The sequence below is a fragment of the Rhinolophus hipposideros genome, assembly GCF_964194185.1.
Source record: "Rhinolophus hipposideros genome assembly, chromosome: 18".
Classification (NCBI taxonomy): Eukaryota; Metazoa; Chordata; class Mammalia; order Chiroptera; family Rhinolophidae; genus Rhinolophus; species Rhinolophus hipposideros.
The window spans coordinates 32,511,838-32,532,179 of NC_138064.1; the positions used below are offsets into that span (position 1 = coordinate 32,511,838).

Below are 20,342 nucleotides of genomic sequence, written 5' to 3' on the forward strand. Positions count from 1 at the left end.
TGAATTATCATGTTTTTTTAAACATAAAGACTCAATAAATGTGTATCAGTTCAATGTTAATATATAAGTTAATATAATTCTAATAAAATTCCAAAAATGTTTGCAACTAGATATGATTATTAAATTGATAAGGAAAAATAAGCAAGAATAGCAAAGAAAACAGCAATTCATGATAAAAATTCTCAGCAAACTAAATGAAGATGGAAACTTCCTTAATCTAACAAAGAGCATCCATGGATGGTGGGAGGGTACCCTAAAAATAACGTCGTACTTAATGTTCAAGTATTGAAGGTTTTCCACCTAATATTTAGCACAAGAAAGGATGCTAGCTCTCATCAATTCTATTCAATATTGTACTTGGCATCCTAGCTATTGTAATAAAGCAAAGAGAGGAAATAAAAGGCATGCAGGCTGAAAACAAAGAAGTAAAAATATCTCTATATTCTGAAGCAAGATTGTTTATAAAAAATAACCAGAAAACTTTTGGAAAGAAATAACAAAGTCAGTGAGTTTGCTTCTATAATTTAAAATGTGTGTTGATGCATGAAGAGACAGATCAATGGAATAGAATAGGAATGGCAATAATAAACCCAATTATATGCAGAAATGTAATGTATAATATAAGTGGGCTTCCCAAATTGCTGAGGAAAAAGGAAAAATTTGACTTTTTATTACAGGTGTTTCTCACTCTGCATAGTAAATTAATGCATTGTGATATAGTGATGTAAAAAATGACTATTCAAGTTGACATCAGGTAAAGCAATCTTAATAGCTAATGGAAAAGTTATAATTCCGTGTTTCCCTGAAAATAAGACCTAGCCGGACAATCAGCTCTAATGCATCTTTAGAAGCAAAAATTAATATAAGACCGGTCTTATTTACTATAAGACCATATTATAATAATGATATGAGATGATATGATATGATATATGATATGATATAATATATACCAGGTCTTATATTAATTTTTGCTCCAAAAGACATATTAGAGCTGATTGTCCGGCTAGGTCTTATTTTCGGGGAAAATTGTTTGTTCTATAAGGTCTTTTAACATTTTTTTGTCAAAGCACTAGACTTTCCTTTAATGTGGATTATGAATGTACAGGGGATTTTTAAAAAGTAAAAAAAAACATTTATTTAGCACACTTCAATTTGAAACAGAAACATGAAGAATGTGTGTTTTATTTCTTCATAAAAATTTAAGAGTAGTTTTAATAGTGCTAAGCTTCTTCTTGCTGTCATATAACTTATGAAACAGAGAATGCATCTTCTTGAGGCCTTGGAAAATTGTCCCCCTCCTTTCTAAGTTTGGATCAGTTTCCCAAATTTTATTCTTTGCACTTTCAATGTTATGAAATATCCCTCATAGTTCTAATGTGAACTTTTTTTCTTTTGCTGGCATCCCTTCCTCTGGGATTCTTCATGTATTTATTGCAACTGCATTCTGTATTTATGTCATCAAGTACTTTCGGCTGAACATACAAAGTTTCTCAAAATGCAGAAGTGTCACCATTCCCACACTCAGCTATTTTTTAAAAAATAATTCCACTTATGTTTGGTTCATATCTACTTACAACATTATCATTTTTATTTCTTTACCACATTTTTATCTTTGTTGAACAATTCTCTATCTGTTTTTGTCAAATATCAAATGGATTTGTCACTGGGAGACAAGAAATCAGGACAACTACATGCTTTACTGTCTGTGCATGAACTGAATCATAGGTGTACAGTGACTGATTACCAACAGCCTTTGAAAGAATAGCATGATTTTTCACTGATCAAGATGTACATCTGTTGTTTATGTGGTGATTTGTAAACCAAAGAGCAAGCAACAAAATTTGTACTTTATATAATTATTCAGTTACTATGGTAACTGGAATTTGAGCTATATTATTGAAGGACAGTGTTATTTACCTAAACCGTGGTAATTGAAATTCATGCATATTTAAATCATGAAAACTGGGATTGCTTGTAATTGTTGTTCGTATAACTTGTTAGCCATTAGAGAAAAGACAAAATCATATTTGTACCTTACTCCCACACTCGGATAAATTCCACAATAGATCACAGCCCTAAACATAATAAAAAAACACACAGAAACTAAAAGAAAATATAGATGAATTTCTTTGTAACTTGAGTATAGGAAATATTTTCTAATCATTACTCAACATATAAAAGGAAATGATTAGTAAATTTGACTACATATGTTTTTTTCAGTGTAATAAATAAAAGAAAACAAAGAAAAATTCCATGAGCAAAACCAAAGGACAAACAAAAATATTTTTTAAAAAGGTATTTCTATGTATACCATGTACCAAAAGCTTTTATAAATCAAGGCGGGGGAGTGGGGGAAGACCAATAATTTCCTGAGAAAATGGGCAAAAGATATGAATAAAGCATACAAGAAGATATATTTAAAATTATCAGGCATGTGGAAAACCCCCTGGCTCCATATATAATAAAAGAAACAACAATCTAATCTATATTGAGATATCACTGCTCACCTATCAGATTTGCAAAAATAAAAAAGTGGTAATATCTTGCAAAACTATAGTACAGTATTACAACCAGTATGGATATTGATACAGTCAAGATATTGACATTTTCATCACCAAGATCTTTCTTGTTGTCTTTTTATAGCTATACCCCTACTCTTTTAACCACTGGCAACCACTAATCTTCTCTTTTATAACTTTGTCATGTTAAGAATGTTAAACATATATGGAATTACCTAATAGTATGTAAACTTTTGGGACCGGCTTGTTTATTTTACTCAATATTTTTCTGAAGATTCATCCAAGGTTTTTTAATGTATCAATACCTTGTTCCCCTTTTACTGTTGAGTAGTATTCTATGTTACAGTTATGCCACAGTTTGTTTATTCACCAATTGAAGGCCATATGGCGGTTTCCAATACAGTTTCCAATTTTTGGCTGCTTTAAATAAAGCTGTTATAAACATTTATGTACATATTTTGTGTGTGTGTGAGCATACATCTTCATTTATTTCTCTGGGATAAATGCCCAGGAAGGAATTTGCTGGGTCTTATGATAATCGCATATTTAGTTTTTTCACAAACTGTGAAACTATTTCCACATGATGGTGGTACCATTGTGCATTCTAACTAGCAATGTATATAATCCACTGTAACAGTGTCTGTCTTTCAATTGGTGTATTTAGACTTCTTAAATGTCATTTAATTGTTTCATATCAGGGGTATGTCTGCCATTAAAATTTTCACTTTCTGTCTGTCCTGTTTTTCCTGTTTCCTTTTTTTCTGCTTTTCTAAGGTTATTTGAACATTTTTAAAGAATTTCCTTTTGTTTATTTGTAGCATTTTGCTTTAAAATCTTTATTAGATAGCCACGTAAGTCTAAGATTTCTATCATGTTTGTGAATGAACAATCATATTTAAAAAGATAAGGATAGCTATTTTTCAGTAGTTATAATATGCTAAGACTTACACTTCTTATGTGTTTATTTCTAGAATAGCTCTGTGAAGTAGGTACTATTACTACCTACCTATTATTAGGTGATATAGCCCTCTCCCCTCCAACTCCTAGTCTAGGCTGAAAAGGAAAAAGGTGACAACATTAACTTCGAAGAATGGAAAATAAGCACACCACCTATATTAAATCCCTATGCTAGAAAAAAGTGTTACATTGGGAATGATTCTGAAAATAAATAAATAGCACATTAGCGAATACTGTGGATCCTATCCTAACCCAAAAAAAAAAAAAAAAAAAGAAATCCCATTATAGATTGGGATTGTAAAACAGATGTGTGCTTTGGGTTAAGTTGACACTATTGTGAAACTCTATTGGTGGACATTGATTGGCTCAAGTCAATCAGTAGAATATCATCTTTTGTTACAGTAATTATTGGCTCAAGGATCGGAATATGACTTATGTCAGCCCACACATCCTAAAGTCCAAGGCTTTGCCTGAAGGTTAAGGAAGGTAAATTCTTTTGTCTTGGTATTACCTAGAACTTCAGACTTTTAGCTAATTTAAGGAATGTGAGATTGAGAATAAAGATAATACAGAAGGGCAGAGTTAAGATAACAGCAGAGAAAGGAAACTAGAACTCTGACAAACTCAGGTGAATCTAGCTCTACCTCTAGAATTTTCAGTTAAAATAGCCAATAAATTAACGTCATAGTTTAAAAAAATTAAGTGATCCCAAAAGGCCCCAAGGAATACAATCTTTCAGTTTTATGCTTTATTGTCTTTTAAGACAATGCTTCTACAAACTGCTTACCACTGTCGGTCTTGAAAATTTTTTCAAACATTTTTCCGTCTTAGCCTTCAAAAGGCATAAACATAAGGAACTGCCAAGTCTTATAACAGATCAGCTTAGCTGACAAAATCAGCAAAAAGACATATAATGAGAAATTTATAATGTGCTATAGTTTTTTTACACTAATTTTATAGGTATCTATGTCTTATATTTTAGATTTCCTGTATTTTTGTAAATATAACAAATGTACATGGAAAGAATTCAAATATCTTAATTGAAGATATTTGATTCAAATATCAATAATTGATTGATTCAAATATCAATAAGCTACAATTAATAGATACTACCCCATCCCTGCTATATGGGCCTCTAGTTCTCTTACCTAGAGGCAATTACTGTTATTATTTACTTGATTAAGCACGAGGAAATATTGTATACACATAAAACAGATGGGTAATTATCTGTCCGTTTTTTGTGAGTGCAAATGATTACTAACTGCATATACCTTTCTGTATATTGCTTCTTCTATTTAACAATATATTTTCCAGACATTCCATATTAGTCACGTTGGTCATTCATTTATTATATATGAACTCTGTAATTTATAACCAATCCTCATTTTATGGATGTTAGGTTTGTTTTCAGTATTTCATATCACAAACAGCCTTGTACATACAATACAATACAATAAATACAATACAATAAATAGCCTTATACATACTTCTTTGCAGATGTATCAACATATATCTAGTATAAATTCCTGGAATTGCTAACCATGATATAAGTGCATTTTGAATTCTAATAAATATTGCTAAATTGCCCTCCAGAGATTCTTTTTTTTTTCATAAACTCTCCTCAATTTAATTTTGTTGACATTTTACCATCTGATAGGTAAAGACTTTTATATGTTTAATTTGCATTTATTTATTATGAATGATATTGAGCCTTGTTTTACATGATTATAAACTATCCATATCTGTTTCCCTGAGAAGCTTTTATGTTGATCGTTTGCTTATTGATTTATAAGCTCTTTTAAGGATGAGCCATTGAGGATCACGTGTTTATGGTGGACAGTGGGGATTGGTTTACTTAAACTCTATTCTCCCTGTCTCTAGTATTCCTTCTTTTCTGAAACTATTAGAAAACTAACACAGTAGTTCCCCCTTATCCATGATTTTGCTTTCCACAGTTTCAGTTACCCCCAGTCAACGGTGGTCCAAAAATATTAAATGGAAAATTCCATAAATAAACAATTCATAAGTTTTAAATTGTGCACCATTCTGAATAGTGTGATGGAATCTTGTGCTGTCCCCCTCCCTCCCACCTGGGACATGAATCACCCTTTTCTCCAGTGTATCCATACTGTATATGCTACCTGCCCATTTGCTAGTCACTTAGTATCTGTCTCTGTTATCAGATCGACTGTGGCAGTGTTGCAGTGCTTGTGTTCAAGTGACCCTATTTTACTTACTAATGGCCCCAAAGTTCAAGACTAGGGATGTTGGCAATTCAAATACGCCAAAGAGAAACCATAAGTTGCTTCCTTTAAGTCAAAAGGTGAAAGTTCTCAATAAGAAAAGAAAAAAAAATGTATGCTGAGGTTGCTAAAATCTATAGTAAGAACTAATCTTCTATCCATGAAATTTGAAGGAAAACGAAATTCATGCTAGTTTTGCAGTCACACCTCAAACGTATTGTCAGAAGGTCAATACTAACCTAATGCTACATCACAATGCCTGTCATTCACTTCACTTCATCTCGTTACGTAGGCGTCTTATCATCTCATCATCACAAGAAGGGTGAATGTGATATTTTGAGATCTAAAGAGACCACATTCACATAACTTTTATTACAGTGTATTATTATAATTGTTCTATTTTATTAGTTGTTATTATTAATCTCTTACTGTGAATAATTTATAATGTAAGCTTTATCATAGATATGTGTATATAGTAAAAACATGGTATATAAAGGGTTCAATATTATCCACTGTTTCAGGCAGCCACTGGGGATTTTGGATTGTGTCCCCCATGGATAAGGGGGAAGTACAGCAACATTTCCAGACTACCTTAGAGCTAGATTTCTGTAGTGAATTGGTATTGCAGTTAGATGTGTTTGCATGAGATTTGGATGGAAGCAGTAATAGAGAATCTGTGTTCATTTTCCTGATACTTCGGCTTTTTACTGTTAAGTAAAATTTTGGAGATGTGAAGTTTATATACAGTATTGGTTTATTTCTCATCTTCTTGATGGAAAGAGCCTCTTATGTGCATGGTGAGAGACCCTTGTGCTAGAAGCAGCAGGTACCAGTGCCAATTCACCAGCTTTGTGTCTTCCAGTGTTTCAGCTTCCCAACTCCATCTCCCTGATCCTTGAATTCCAACATCCCCGGGTATCCACAGAGCTTATCTTTACACTTTTTTTTTAAAGTCTCAGTTCAAATATCCTTTCTTGGGCCATGTATTTAAAACCCTTCTGTTTTTAGCTCTCCGTATCCTCCTCATTTTATTTATCTTACTCACTGTACTTACACCATTGAACCTTCTATATATTTTCTTATTTGTTTTTTTAGTGTCTATCTCCACACTAGGACATAAACCTGAGGAAGGGAGGGATTTTGTCTGTTTTGTTCAGCGCTACCACACAGAACCTAGCAATGTACTTGCCTCATGGTAGAGCCTCAATACATACAGAGGGTGCCCCCAAAAACGTATACACATTTTAAGAAGGAAAAAACTGTATTAAAATTGTAATACTCAATATATACTGATAACAAAAGATAAATACAAGTCACGTTTGACTTCTGCAATTACAAGAGGTGCTTAAAGTGGTTACCATTAGCGTAATTTTAATAGTTTTTTCCTTCCTTAAAATGTGTATACATTTTTTTGGCACCCTCTGTATTTGTTAAATACTGAATGAATGAATTCAGGAGTGGAAGAAAAATCTAATAGATTGAGTTGAGGACAATAATGGGATAAAAATAAACTTAGCTTGCTCAGTAAACCAATAATATAGAAACTACGAGTAAAGTCCCATATGGTTTTGAGATTATTTGGACTCTAATATGTTCCATATAAATAAATAATTTTAGCTGTTATATCTCTATATCATTTGAGAGCTGATAAGCTTTCTGTCTCATTACTTTTCTTTCTGATATTTTGGCTATATTTTCAATTATAAATTTCAGAATCAATGTAATTATTTCCTTACATCTCATGTTAGCCTTTTTTATAGATAGTCTCAAATGTGATTAATTTGGGGAAAATAACAAATTCCCAATATTGGATTGTTTTATATAAAAAAAAATTATCTCTTTTTATGTTGCTCATTGGCCATTTAAATATTTCTTCATATAGATTTTGTTCACTTTTGCTAAGTTAATTCTTATGTCTTTTTTGTATATGGAAATATTTTATTACATTATATTTACTTAATGATTACTATTTAAACATAGGAAAGTTATTGATTTTTTAACAACTTCAAAAAATTGAGATATGCTTCATATACCATAAAATCCACTTATTTTAAGTACACAATTCAATAGATTTTAGTATATTCTCCAAGTTGTATGACCTTCCCCGGAGCATAATTTTAGAACATATTCATCACCCCAAAAGAAATGCAATGCTCATTAATAGTCACTCCCATACCCTTCTATTCTTAGATTGTTGACTGATATTACCTAGAAAGGGGTTTACTAAATGTTTTTTCTGCATCTGTTCAGATGATTATGATGTTGTTTATTCTGTTACTATGATATTAATTGATTTGCATATTTAAATCCCACAAAGACATGGCATATAATTATTTTTATGTGTTGTTGGATTTGTTGATGATTTTTGAATCAAGATTCAGAAGAGATATTGGTGTGTAGTTTTCCTTTTCACACTGACTTTGTCTGGTTTGGATATCAAAATAATACTGACATCATAGAAAGTGTTGAAAAGTTTTTGCTCCTCTTTTATTTTTTTCAAATAGTTGTAAAGGAATGGTACTAAGTCTTCTTTAACTGTTCAATAGAATTTACCAGCAAAGACTTGTACACTCAGGCTTTTCTTTGTGTGAAGTTTTTAAATTACTAATTCAATCACTTCATTTGTTATGTCTTTTCAGATTTTTATTTCTTCTTCAGTTGAGGTGATAGATGTTGTGTTTTCATTTTTTTAAAGTTTTCTATTTCATCTCTCTTTCTAGGAATTTCTAGGAGTTTGTCCATTTCATCTGAGTTCTATAATTTGTTAGCATACAGTTGTTCATTGTATTCCCTTACAATCCTTTAAATTTTTGTAATGTAGGTAGTGATGTCCCTTATTTCATTCCTGACTTGAATAATTTGAGTCTTCTCTCTTTTTTTATTGGTCAGTGTAGCTAGAGTTTTTGTCAATTTTGTTGATTTTTTTAGTTGAATTTTGTTAAACTAACTTTTAGTTTCATTGATTTTTCTCCATTCTTTTTCTATTCCTTATGTCATTTAATTCCAGTCTGATCTTTATTTCTTTCCTTTTGTTTGCTTTAGATTTAGTTAGTTTTTTTTTTCAGTTTCTTAAAATGGAATTTTATATCATTAATTGAAGAACTTTTTTCAATATAGTAATTTTTTATACCTATATCACAGCCATAAATTTTCCCCCAAATACTGCTTAGTAGTAACAGTCACGGTGCATAAACTTTTCTCATTCTTGTGTATTGCTGAAATTGTTCTATGATTCTGCCATGTTTGTTTGTTTTTTACAGTGACTCAAAGTACATGGAGACATACAGACACATACTAAATAACATTTATTCATATTTGATATACTATCTTGTTAAGATAATGTCTGGATTGCATCAATTGTTTTTCATTATCTTAGAAGATAACTGTATATTTTCTACCTCACTATCAATCTCATGTGACTGAGTTGAGGCCACCAGCAGCTGGGATTCTCAGAACGATATCTGGAACACCAGGAAGGGAATTCAGAGGTTGGCTAGCAAAAAAGTAAGAGAATAAAAAAGAAAAGACAAATGTCTAAGTCAAAACACTGGGAGCCAATGCCAAAATAAAAATTCAAGTGGAATCATTGAAATCCTGTGACTTCTGAAAATTATCTGCAAGACTTTATTTCTCCACTTGAGATTATTCTTTAGATATTTAGGTATTATTTCATGTATAAAACATGAATCAGCACACCTTGTGAATGATACAGTTATATTAAATAAAGCATTTATGAAGTATTACTGATAACAACAAAAATGATACAATTATTTCCTAGAAGAGAAATTTTACTCCTCACACATAGTAAGATATGAGACACAGAAAAGAATTTTGTTTTTCCCTTATGAATTGCAGTTGATTTGATGGATTGTGTGTCTCCAAAAGTTTGCATACAGCTATTTTGGCTCAGTTTCTCATTTTATTATGAATAGAAGGAATCTGCTTTTGCCAATCAATAAAACTATACTGTATCATCTGAACTGAGATGAGAACTACCTCCTGTTGCTAGTTCAATGTCCTGCTGTCACCCTTGCTCTTTAGCCATGAGAATAGCATGTGTGTACTATTTGCCCTAAGGTTGATATTCATATGGAAACATTAACTGGCCGATGGTGATCAAGACGCTCTCGCTCTTCGTCTAAAGACTGTTGTCATTTGACAATTTGTGCAGAGTTCTAAATATTTCTACTTAGGAGCATTACTTTGCTGATCCTTGATTATTTGTATAAAACAGACCCAGGTAGGAGTCATCTCAACCCACAGATAGCATTGAGTTCATTTTATTTAGTTAGCACTTTAAATTGATCTAAAGTCTTCTCTTGTAATTCAAGGTTTGAGAATCCTGTTCATTATTAAAATAGTGATAGCTGTTACTTATTCTTGTTGGGTTAAGAGCATTTCTTTCTTAGGTCATTTAATCCTATGAGTTGTGGACAATTATTATCTATTTTTTTACAGAAGATAAAATTCAGGCTTACAGGTATGAAATTATTTTCCCAGGCTCTTATAGATCTTATACAGCGAAGACAATATTCAAACCCAGAGTTCCTGAGCCGGTTTTCTTCATCTCTAAACTCATGTTATTCCTAACCACCCCTTCTGTTATCCCTTCATTAGTTGTTGTTTCATGTTACATACAATCTTAGTTTCAATAAGAAGTGGGCAATGGAAAAGAAAGGAGAGGAAACACGAATTTCTCTTCTAGTCATAGGAAAGAAGAACATTATAGTGATCTATTTCACTTAACAAATACTTATTATATTTGTTAAATATGATATCATCTATTATTTTTAAGGCAATAGGGATATGCAGTTTTAAAAAATGACAGAGAAGTCTATTCTTATGGAACTTACATTCTAGAGATCATGAGGCAATCAAGTCTGAATCTTTTGAGGTGAATTTGTCTGTATTTTATTTGTAAAATTTAACTTCAGGAAAGGTGTAACCAGACTTCATCTCTTTGTTAATCAAAACTTTCCAAGGGTTGAATTTATCACTATTGGTATCTGTGAGGCAAGCTTGGCTTTCGTAGCTTGGCTTAATAAGCTATTTATAAATAATTAAAAAAACTGACACACAAAAAAACTATAACGTGAAATTAGCCAATGTTTTTCTATTTAAGATAACAACTGAATATAGCAAAATTAAATAAAAGAGTTTTTTGACTTTTTAACTAGGTGATATATTACTTATTATGGAGTCTACTGTCCACTTTATAGACAGATATTATATCTTAGGAGCATGGCTTGTCATATAATTTCATGGTGACACATTTTACTTGAACAGGGTACTACCTGCTTTCCTGTAAAATCAGAGGGTTCAGATGAATCTCTAGTTAACTAAAATTGTGATTCTAACTATTTTATATACAGGATAAAATATACGAAAAAATACTGTGAGGTTTTACAAGCACCATCCAAATGTTCCTTTTCCTTGTGAAAGACATTTTCAAGATCACACAAAATTAGTGGGGAGCCAGAATAAAATCCAGGTTTCAGTTTCCTAAACTGGGGCTTTTTATATTGCACAACCCTTACGTATAAGTACATGAGCCTGAAAGATGTATGAGGCACAATGGATAAGATTTTTTAGTATAGTAACCTCATTTTTAAAACGTCATTTTCATTCTATGAGAGTGACTAAATTTGCCAATACATAGATCCACTTAAGGTTTTAAAGTTAAAGAAAATAACTAATGGCTTTTAAAATATGTCCTTTGCATGGACCAGATATGAAATAGTTTGTGAAATGAAATGTCAGAAGTACTACACTTTCCAATAATTAATCACTATCCATTTGTCTATGCTAAAACTTGGCTTTTAAGGAAGAAATTTTAAAAACTCTAATTATAGCTTACAGAACAAAATAGCTGAGAAAATTGATGTTCAGCAGCTTAATGGGATTCGTTATTGATCCAATATAGCATTATGAGAAGGTTGTTTTTCTCTTTATCAAAAGGCTACCCACTTACACCAATACTACCAGTTCAAAATTATCAATTTGTCATACTAACATGCTACTCAAATCAATTGTCAAGCTCTAAAACACCAAAGTTATATATAAAAGGCTAAAAGACAGATTTTCTAGGTGAGTACATATATGAGATGTTGGGAATGCATGAAAATCTCTCTTGAAACTGAAAAGTGGAAATACTACAAACCATTTCCATTTCAGTGAATTTACATTTTGTATGTCAGCTCAAGATGGTGGAGTAGGTAAATGCTTTGCTTACCTCCTCTCACCACCATATCAAAATTACAACTAAACTACAGAACATTGAGCATCAGCTGAAGTCTAGCTGAACCAAACCTCTACAAGTAAAAACATACAGAAAAAGCCACCTTGAGACGGGTAAGAGGGACAGAGACATGAAATGGGCTGGTCCCACACCTTTGTGTGGCCATTAAAAATTGGGAAGGATCTTGGCTGCAGAGGTCTTCCTGAGGCATAAGGGGTCCTAGTCTCACACCAGGCTCCCCAGTCCAGGGTTCCACTGCCAGGGAAAGAAGTTCCCATAACTTTTAGCTGTGAAAACCAGTATAGATTGTAGCTGTGTGAGACTAAGGGCTGCAGTCACAGGTGCTCCTTTTAAAGGGCTCCCACATGGACTTACTCGCTGACAGACTCACTCATTCTGAGCTCCAGCACTGGGGCAGCAGCTAGAAAGGCACTAGGGACATATGGGTGTTGGGGGGTGGGGGAGACTAAATTGTCTAGCTTGAAGATGAGGGTTGGAAGGACAGCTTTTTCCCTGATGGAGGAGCTGATGGAAGCCATTGTTTCTTTGTTGAGCCTTCCCCAGTCCCGGCATGCAGACGCAGGTGGCTGCCATATCTGAGTCTCCATCAACATGGCTAACACTGTTCATTGGCCCCACCCTGGTGATTCCCCGAGACTCTGTCCACCCAACTTTCAGGCACACCCAAGCCTCTTCCAGTGGCTTTTCCATACAAACAGCTTGTCTTGGCTCATGTTGCGCACCTTCCTAAAATCTCTCAAAGGTTGACAAAACCTAAATAAGTAGCATCTGTCTTCAGCATGTCCCATACCTCTGGTTGAGCAGCCCTAAGCCCGGCACTAGCAATGGCCAGCCTTGGTTCACAGCTTGTCCTCTCGAAGTATTAATAACTCCAAGCCAATTGCTGGTCATGGCCATCTGTGGATTGCTTGTGCCTGATGCCAGGTGGCCCCTGGCAGGGCACAGGCTACAGCTGAATGTGACCAGCAGCAGGTCCCCTCCCAGGAGGTCCTGGGGCTGGCATGTCCAGTGGCCATCTTCAGACCTAGCCAGAGCATCACCGGATTACCTCCAAGGATGACACACCTAAAGGGCAGACTGGGCAGGCACCAGATCCCTGCTACAATGAACCCTGCTCTGTAGTGTCAGCTCCTGCCCTACAACTTCTCCACTGTAGTCACAGCCAGTCCTCACAACCAGACTGAAGGTCATTCCCTCCCACTGATGTATATGTGGCAATCAAGGTTCAACTACAACAGAAGGGCACATACTACCTACACAAGGGACACACATGGAGCACCTGGCTTTGATGACCAGGGAGACTGTGCCACTGGGCCCCACAGGACACCTACTATTAATATATAAGGCCACTCTACTAAGACCAGGAAGCATAGCAGCCATCCCTAATACATAGAAATAAACCTAAGGAGGCAGCCAAAATGGGAAGATAAAGAAACATGTCCCAAATAAAATAAAATTAAATTAAATTAAAAACAACAACAACAAAAACAAAAACAGAACAAAGCTCCAAAAAAAGAACTAAACAAAATGGAGACAAACAATCTACCAGAAGTAGAGTTCCAAAGACTGGTTATAAGGATGTTCAATGATCTCAGAGAGCATCAACAAAGAGATAGGAAACATAAAAATGGAGATAGAAAACATAAAAGAGAATCAGTCAGAAATGAAGAATACAATAACTGAACTGAAGACTACATTAGAGAGAATCAATAGTAGATTGGAAAAAGCAGAGGATCAAATCAGCAGTTTGGAAGATAAAGTAGCAGAAAACACCCAATCAAAACAGCAAAAAGAAAAGAATCCAAAAACATGAGGATAGTTTAAGGGGCCTCTGATACAACATCAAGCATACCAACATTGTCATCATAGGGATACCAGAAGAAGGGAGAGAGCAAGGTATTGAAAACCTATTAGAAGAAATAATGATGGAAAACTTCCCTAACCTAGTGAAGGAAATAGATATACAAGCCCAGGAAGCACAGAGTCCCAAATGATAAACCAAAACAAGCCCACACCAAGACAAACCATAATTAAAATGCCGAAGGCTAAAGACAAAGAATCTTAAAAGCAGAATCTTAAACATCTGAACAACTATGGTACACATATTTGCATAAAAATCTTTAAAAAGAATAAAAATTTACGTTTAGTGATGTAAACTCACTCCTTGGTTATAATGAAATTGAAAGCAGAACTGATTTCTTTCATTTCATTACTTGCAAATCAACTTTACAAAATATTTCTTTAGTACCAGTCAGGAAAAGTCACATTCCATTAACTAATTCCTTTCATAGAATTACAACTTATTCTTTTACTTGCTGGATTTAGGTACTGCTCTTATACGTTAAACAAGTTTCAGCTTTGTCATTGTTCCTAAGCTAAGACAGAAAGCAATATGACTGCAGTCCTCTGAAAAGTAATCTTAAATATTGGTTTACCTTGGAAAGTAATCTTAAATATTGGTTTAACCCATGTGGGGGTTATAGTTTATGTAAGTCATAAGTGTAAGTATTGATATGTTTTAAATGTCATTTTAGAGTTCAGAAGCCCAATAGCACCCTAGTTGTAGGACTTTCTATTGCTTTTCCCATACTATTCCATACTTTGATCATATTAGGTTACCATTTCTAATTTCCAAAAGTATTCTGTATTAGAACAAGAAATACCAGCCAACTGTGAAAAACAACTATCAAATCTCAGTGGCTTAGCATGATAAAAATTTATTTCTTCCTCAAATCACTGTTGGCTGCAAGTTAGCTAGTTCTCCTTCAAGAATGTCTCAAGAATCTAGGCTACTTCCATCCTAGAACATTGCCATCTTAAACACATGGCCTCCACGGTAACCACAGAAGTTTAAGAGAGTGGACAAGCACTCAGTAGATTGTTATGGCAGGCTTCTAAATGAATACATTACTTCTGCCTACAATTCATCAGCCAGAATCCAGTCCTGTGGTCATATCTAATTGTAAGAGAGGCTCAGAAATACAGTGTTCCTCTGTGTCCAGGAAAAGGAAAGAGGAATGGTGAACACATACTTATTTTCTGTCACAATTCCCTAAACAACAAATCTGTAATTCCTAAACATTTCGGATTGTCATCGGAACCCTAGAAAGCTGGTTATTAGTGGTAGAAAGGGAAGTTGTTGGGGACAGATAAATGTAGCAGGCAGGACACACACAGATATTTGACAAACAAAGAGCTGTCAACCCCTGTCAGACATAGCGTCTTCTTGTCTCTCTTCTGTTCTCCCCACCAGCCATCCCTCCTGGTATTTCCCAAAAACTCCCCTTGAGCTGACTTTGGAACAGTTTGAACTGGCCCACAGAGAGTAAAGACTTTCAAGGTTTCTAAGTATCTTGATTTCTACTTCATGAAGAAACCAGATAACCTTAGTGGAGGCAGCAGGGGGCAAGAAAAAATAATGGGCCCAGAATTTAAACTGTTTATAGAAATAAATGCTTTTTTCTGTTGAGATACTGAAGTGTACAATTCTGAGTCACTCTATTTAGCTGCATATTAAAATGAACTTCCAAAGTACTGTGGGGTCATATTGAGGCCTGCTAAGAATCTAGTGAGCTGATAAACTGATACCTCAGAGAAAGGAAAAATAAAAATTAAATTGGAAATAAAAATTAACAACAACCTTGGGCGGTTCAAAAATAAACTTCCATCTTATCAGTTCCTTTCAAAGACTCCAGTCATGGGTATTGTTGTGCATGGAAGAAGTAATTTTCTTTTCAAAGTTTTTCATTCAATAAGATGACAAAGGTATCTGAAATTACAGATCTGAACTCACCGAGAATCAATGCTTTTCCTGCTGGCAACTTAGCAGCTTTTGTAATTGATGTGACAGTTTGATTTTCTCACTGCCACCGACAATCGACATGTTACTCCATCTCTCAAGCAAATCTTTAAAAAAAAAGATTTTCAGTTTTACTTTTTAGTAGATATTAACATTCTCTAAACAAGATATGGGAGCAATGACAGACGATACATTCTAGGTTTTAACAACATCCTGCCTTGGATGATACAAGACAAAAAGTTGTCAGTTTGACTTTAGCAGTATACCTAATAATTAGCTCCACAGGACAACTGATCGTTTAAAATCTTTCTCTAAAGTCCTTTAGAAAAAGATTCTCCTTAGCACAAGGTTAGCTGGACATGAGTGGTGGTAGACATGGGCTCAAACCTTGACTTCACTGTCCCAGAATTATTTTTCTTGGCTTTGAGAATAAAGTAGAAGACCTTTAACATAGCAATAGAACACCATTTAGACCTTGTCCTTTCTAACTTTATCTTTTTTCACCCTTTTGTCACCCACACATGTTGAACTTGAGCCCCACTGAATACACTGTTTCAGAATGTTTCACATTGATTTTTCACACCCCTAGGTCTTTTTGCACTAACTATTCTCTCAGCCTGGATATACTGTATCAGTCAGAATTAGTTAGGTTAGGTTGCCTTAAGAAATGACCCTTCGCATGTCAGAGTCTTAAAACAAGAGACGTTTATTTTTTCACTCACGCAGTGTGGATGGGTGAAGCTCAGGTCATCACAGCCACTCTGACACCAAGCCTGGTGGAAACTTCATCTCAAATTGTGTTTCCACCATGATCACAGCAGAATTGAGAAAGGAACATACCAAATACTGTACTGGCTTTTTTTTTTTTTTTTTTTTTTGTAACCTGAAAGGGTCAGTCTTTCATTCTACTCACATTTCCTTAGCCAAAGAAAAGCACATGCCTATTCCTAAATTGAAAGGGGATTATAAATGCAATCCTCCCACGGAAAGAAGAAATCCTCGTATTCTTGTTAAGCAGCACCTCTGATTACCACATCAACCTTTCCAGCAGGTGAAGTTTTACTCACTTCTCACTTCACAAGATCCAAGAAAATGCCACCTCCTCTGAGAAGCCTTCCATGACATCTCAAGATAATTAATTGCTTCTTTATCTTCACTGTTCAAATATTTTGGACAGACTTTCTTGGAATACTTATCATATTAGATTAGAATAATCTAGTGCCATGTCTGTATTACACTGTATTACAATGAAAGTTCCTTATTCACAGTTTTTTTTCACCAAATACCTAGTATAGTTGCAGCATGTGCTGGGTGCTTGCTAGCAGCTCCTTGAGGAAGGTTTGTTTGTCCATGTTCCTCATTAGATCATAAGCTCACTGAGTACATAGACAATGCCTTTGGCATCATCTTAACCCTAGTGTCTTGCAATAGTACTTGGCACTAGTAAATGCCTGCTATATATTGGATAAACTAATTAATTGATTAATTATTTTGTAATTATACATGTTTTATTAGTAGGGTAGGCTGGGTTATGCTGCAGTAACAAAACAGTTCCAAAATATTAGATAAGTTTAGATAAGTCTATGAATTGTTCATGTTACATATTCTACATAGATGGGCAAGTGACTCTGTTCCATCCACCCAGTTAGGGACCTAGGCTGATCTAAGCTCTATGTCTTAGAGCTGAATCATCTGTAACTCAAGGCCTTTTCAGTTACCCTGGCAGAAGAATAAAAACCTGGAGCATCGTAGATGGCTCTTCAAGTCTTCAGCCTAGAAATGACCTATCACACTTCTATTCATGTTTTATTTTCCTTGGCCAGAACTTATCACATGGGCCCATAACTGCAGAGGGCTGAGAAATATGAAGAAACAAATTGGAAACAGTGTGCATTACTGCTTCGGTCACACAATTGAACACAATATTCTCATCATAGGAAATAAAATGTTCTCAATACGGAAATACAACATTGGTGAGTAATATAATCACATTTCTCTAGCACTTTCCAAGTGAGAACGTGCCCGAACTCAAGAGCTGCTATAAAATGCCTATAGAGTTAATAATAAGAAGAATCAAACTGTTGTTTTTTAGGAAACAGTTCTTTCACAGACACTTAAATGACTTTCAGGTTAAAAATGAATCTTCCTTCCAACTTCCTGTTAAGTACCTATACCAATAAAACTATGCAATAATACTAAAAGCTAAGAATAATATTTAGCTATGTGCTAGACAGAGGCTGGAAGGAATTTACGTACTCCAGTAAGAGATGTTGATGGCTTTCCACAGACAACCAAAGTACTAGCTTTTGCGAGCCTGGCTTCCATGTCAGCACAGGGCTTGGGAGGGAAGGAATACTCACTTCCACGTTTTCCCAGCTCAAGGATGCTGAAATTTCACTAACCAGAAAACTGTGATGTTTTTCATCATTATATAGGTATTGGTACATTATGGAAGTCACAGTTTTGTCCTGCTTCTATTTTTCTATTTTTTTTTCTCTCTCTATTTTCTTTATGGTTAGAAGTCTTAAAACCGGCAACGCCATAAGCAGACAGGTGGGAGCCTTGTTTCCTAGAATGTCCTCTATTAGAGTGTGTTGTTTATGTGTGTTCATCTGAATAAAGCAATAGGGATTGCCTCAGACTCTCTCTTTTGTGTATAAAATACAGGATGGCAGCAAAGAAGTGAATTTTATCACACGCTATTGGAGTTATATTAGTTGAATAGCTAATAGGCCTGGAAATGTGCTCATTAGGTTGTACTCTTAAACCTGCTCCTTAGCTATCAGGATCACAAAAAGGTATTCTACTGCAACGAAGTGGGCAAGGGAAGCTGATTCAATGAACATACCCCGTGTGACAATAGATAATTTTGACTAGAACATTTCACTTTCAAGAATAAGTAAGCAAGAACAAAATAAAGCAAATGAGAACTATAGAAAATGTACTTCAAGATATTGCAAAGCATTCTGAATGTAGAATATTCCTAGGTTTTTATGTCTTCACCCCAATCACATATTTTGATAGCAACATTTCTATTTTCTAAGCTATTTGTAAGCCTTTTCTGAGACTTCCCAAAGCTTTCATTTTGTTTTTATAGAAACAATTCTTATTCATCTCACATTCAAACCTCATGGGTTTACATATTTGATCAAATTACATGATTACTACAGCAAGTGCTTACGCTATCGTTGTATAACAAAAACTTAGAGGCTTAAAAGAATAATTTGATTTTTTTTTTTTTTTACACTTCTGCATTTTGAATGGGGCTCGGCTGGGTGGTTCTTTCATCCTACCTGTTGTCTTCTGGGACTGGCGTGTCTGATGCCTCAGCTGGGATGGCTGGAATAGCTAGGAAGTGACTGGGAGTCTCTCTCCATGTGGCCTCACCACAGACCTATATTGGGATAATCAGACTTCTTATGTGGTGGTTGGTGTTCAAGAGACAGGAAGCAGGTGCCCCCCAGTGCCCTTAAGGCTCAAGCCTGGAACTAGCAGAACTGCATGTCTGCCACATTTTTATTGGTCACAGAAAGCCACAGGGCCAGCCTAGATTCAAGAGGAGCATAAGTAGGCTCCAACCCTGGAAGTGAGGAGTTGCATGTTCACGCAGGGAGGGAAATATGATTACAGCTACCTTTGGAAAGTACCACAGCAAATAAAACTGGCATTAACAGATTTAGAGGCAAAAATAATTGGCTCTTGGTAAACATCCAGCTTACCTGGTGTGAGCAGATGTGTGTACACTTCGGGGAGAATAACCCACGAGCCATAAATTCAGTGGGTAGTAACATGAATGTGATCATTTTACAGAGGCATTACTTAATCCAGTGATTTTGCATGGTGAAATTTGGTTAAGAATGTTTCTATATATTAATTTGTTAATTAAAAAGAAAAAACTGTTAGTAGAAACGATGATGAAAATAAACTGCAAATGACCTTTGATATAAAGGAATATATCTTATGATAGAGAGGAAGGAGAATTGCATGAAAAGAACGTTTGGACCAGATATACTGAATTGAGAGGTAATTGGATGTGCAAAGAGAGCATTCATGGACAAAAGGGTGAAAGTCTGGACAGTCCCTGTTTGACCAAATTGACAAAAGTTGTCCTAGCTCCCTAGGTCAATTCAAAAGACACGATGCTCTCACATAAAATACACACCAACTTCTCTATACATGAGTTCATTTTAATACTCAGTGTTTCATTTATGGAGTCAAGCATTGCCTTACCCCAGGATTACGGATTAAAAAAACCAAAAAACCTCTTGTCAACACACAACTTTTTCAGACCAAACTCTCACTCTTAAAGTGTCTACAAAGTGTTGGAGTGTTTCTGTATGAATGAGTGGTGCAAAGAAGTTTTAGATGTGTGTCTAGCTCACCAGACCTTGAATAACACTTACATTTAATGCTTCTTCCCCAAATCGATCCCTAATTTTGTCCTGCTGGCTCAGCGGTGGCCTGCTAACTTAACCAATTTTATTCTACTTCTGGTTTTTAATATGTGTAAGTGCTATTAGAATTGAACGTGTCTAACAGATTTTTTTTCACTATTCATTAAACCA

At 34.8% G+C, this 20,342-nt stretch overlaps 1 protein-coding gene across 4 annotated transcripts in view; it reads right to left on the reverse strand.

Annotated features, from left to right (window-relative positions):
* GNGT1 (G protein subunit gamma transducin 1) overlaps window positions 1-20,342 on the reverse strand; it is a 267,022-nt gene that overhangs the window by 53,153 nt on the left and 193,527 nt on the right. For 2 of the 4 annotated variants that reach the window (XM_081079674.1, XM_081079675.1), the window contains exon 3: window positions 15,772-15,884. The exons of the other annotated variants lie outside the window; for them this stretch is intronic. The gene's annotated coding sequence lies outside the window, so the exon portion shown is untranslated. The remainder of the gene's footprint in view (window positions 1-15,771; window positions 15,885-20,342) is intronic. 4 annotated transcript variants of the gene reach the window in all.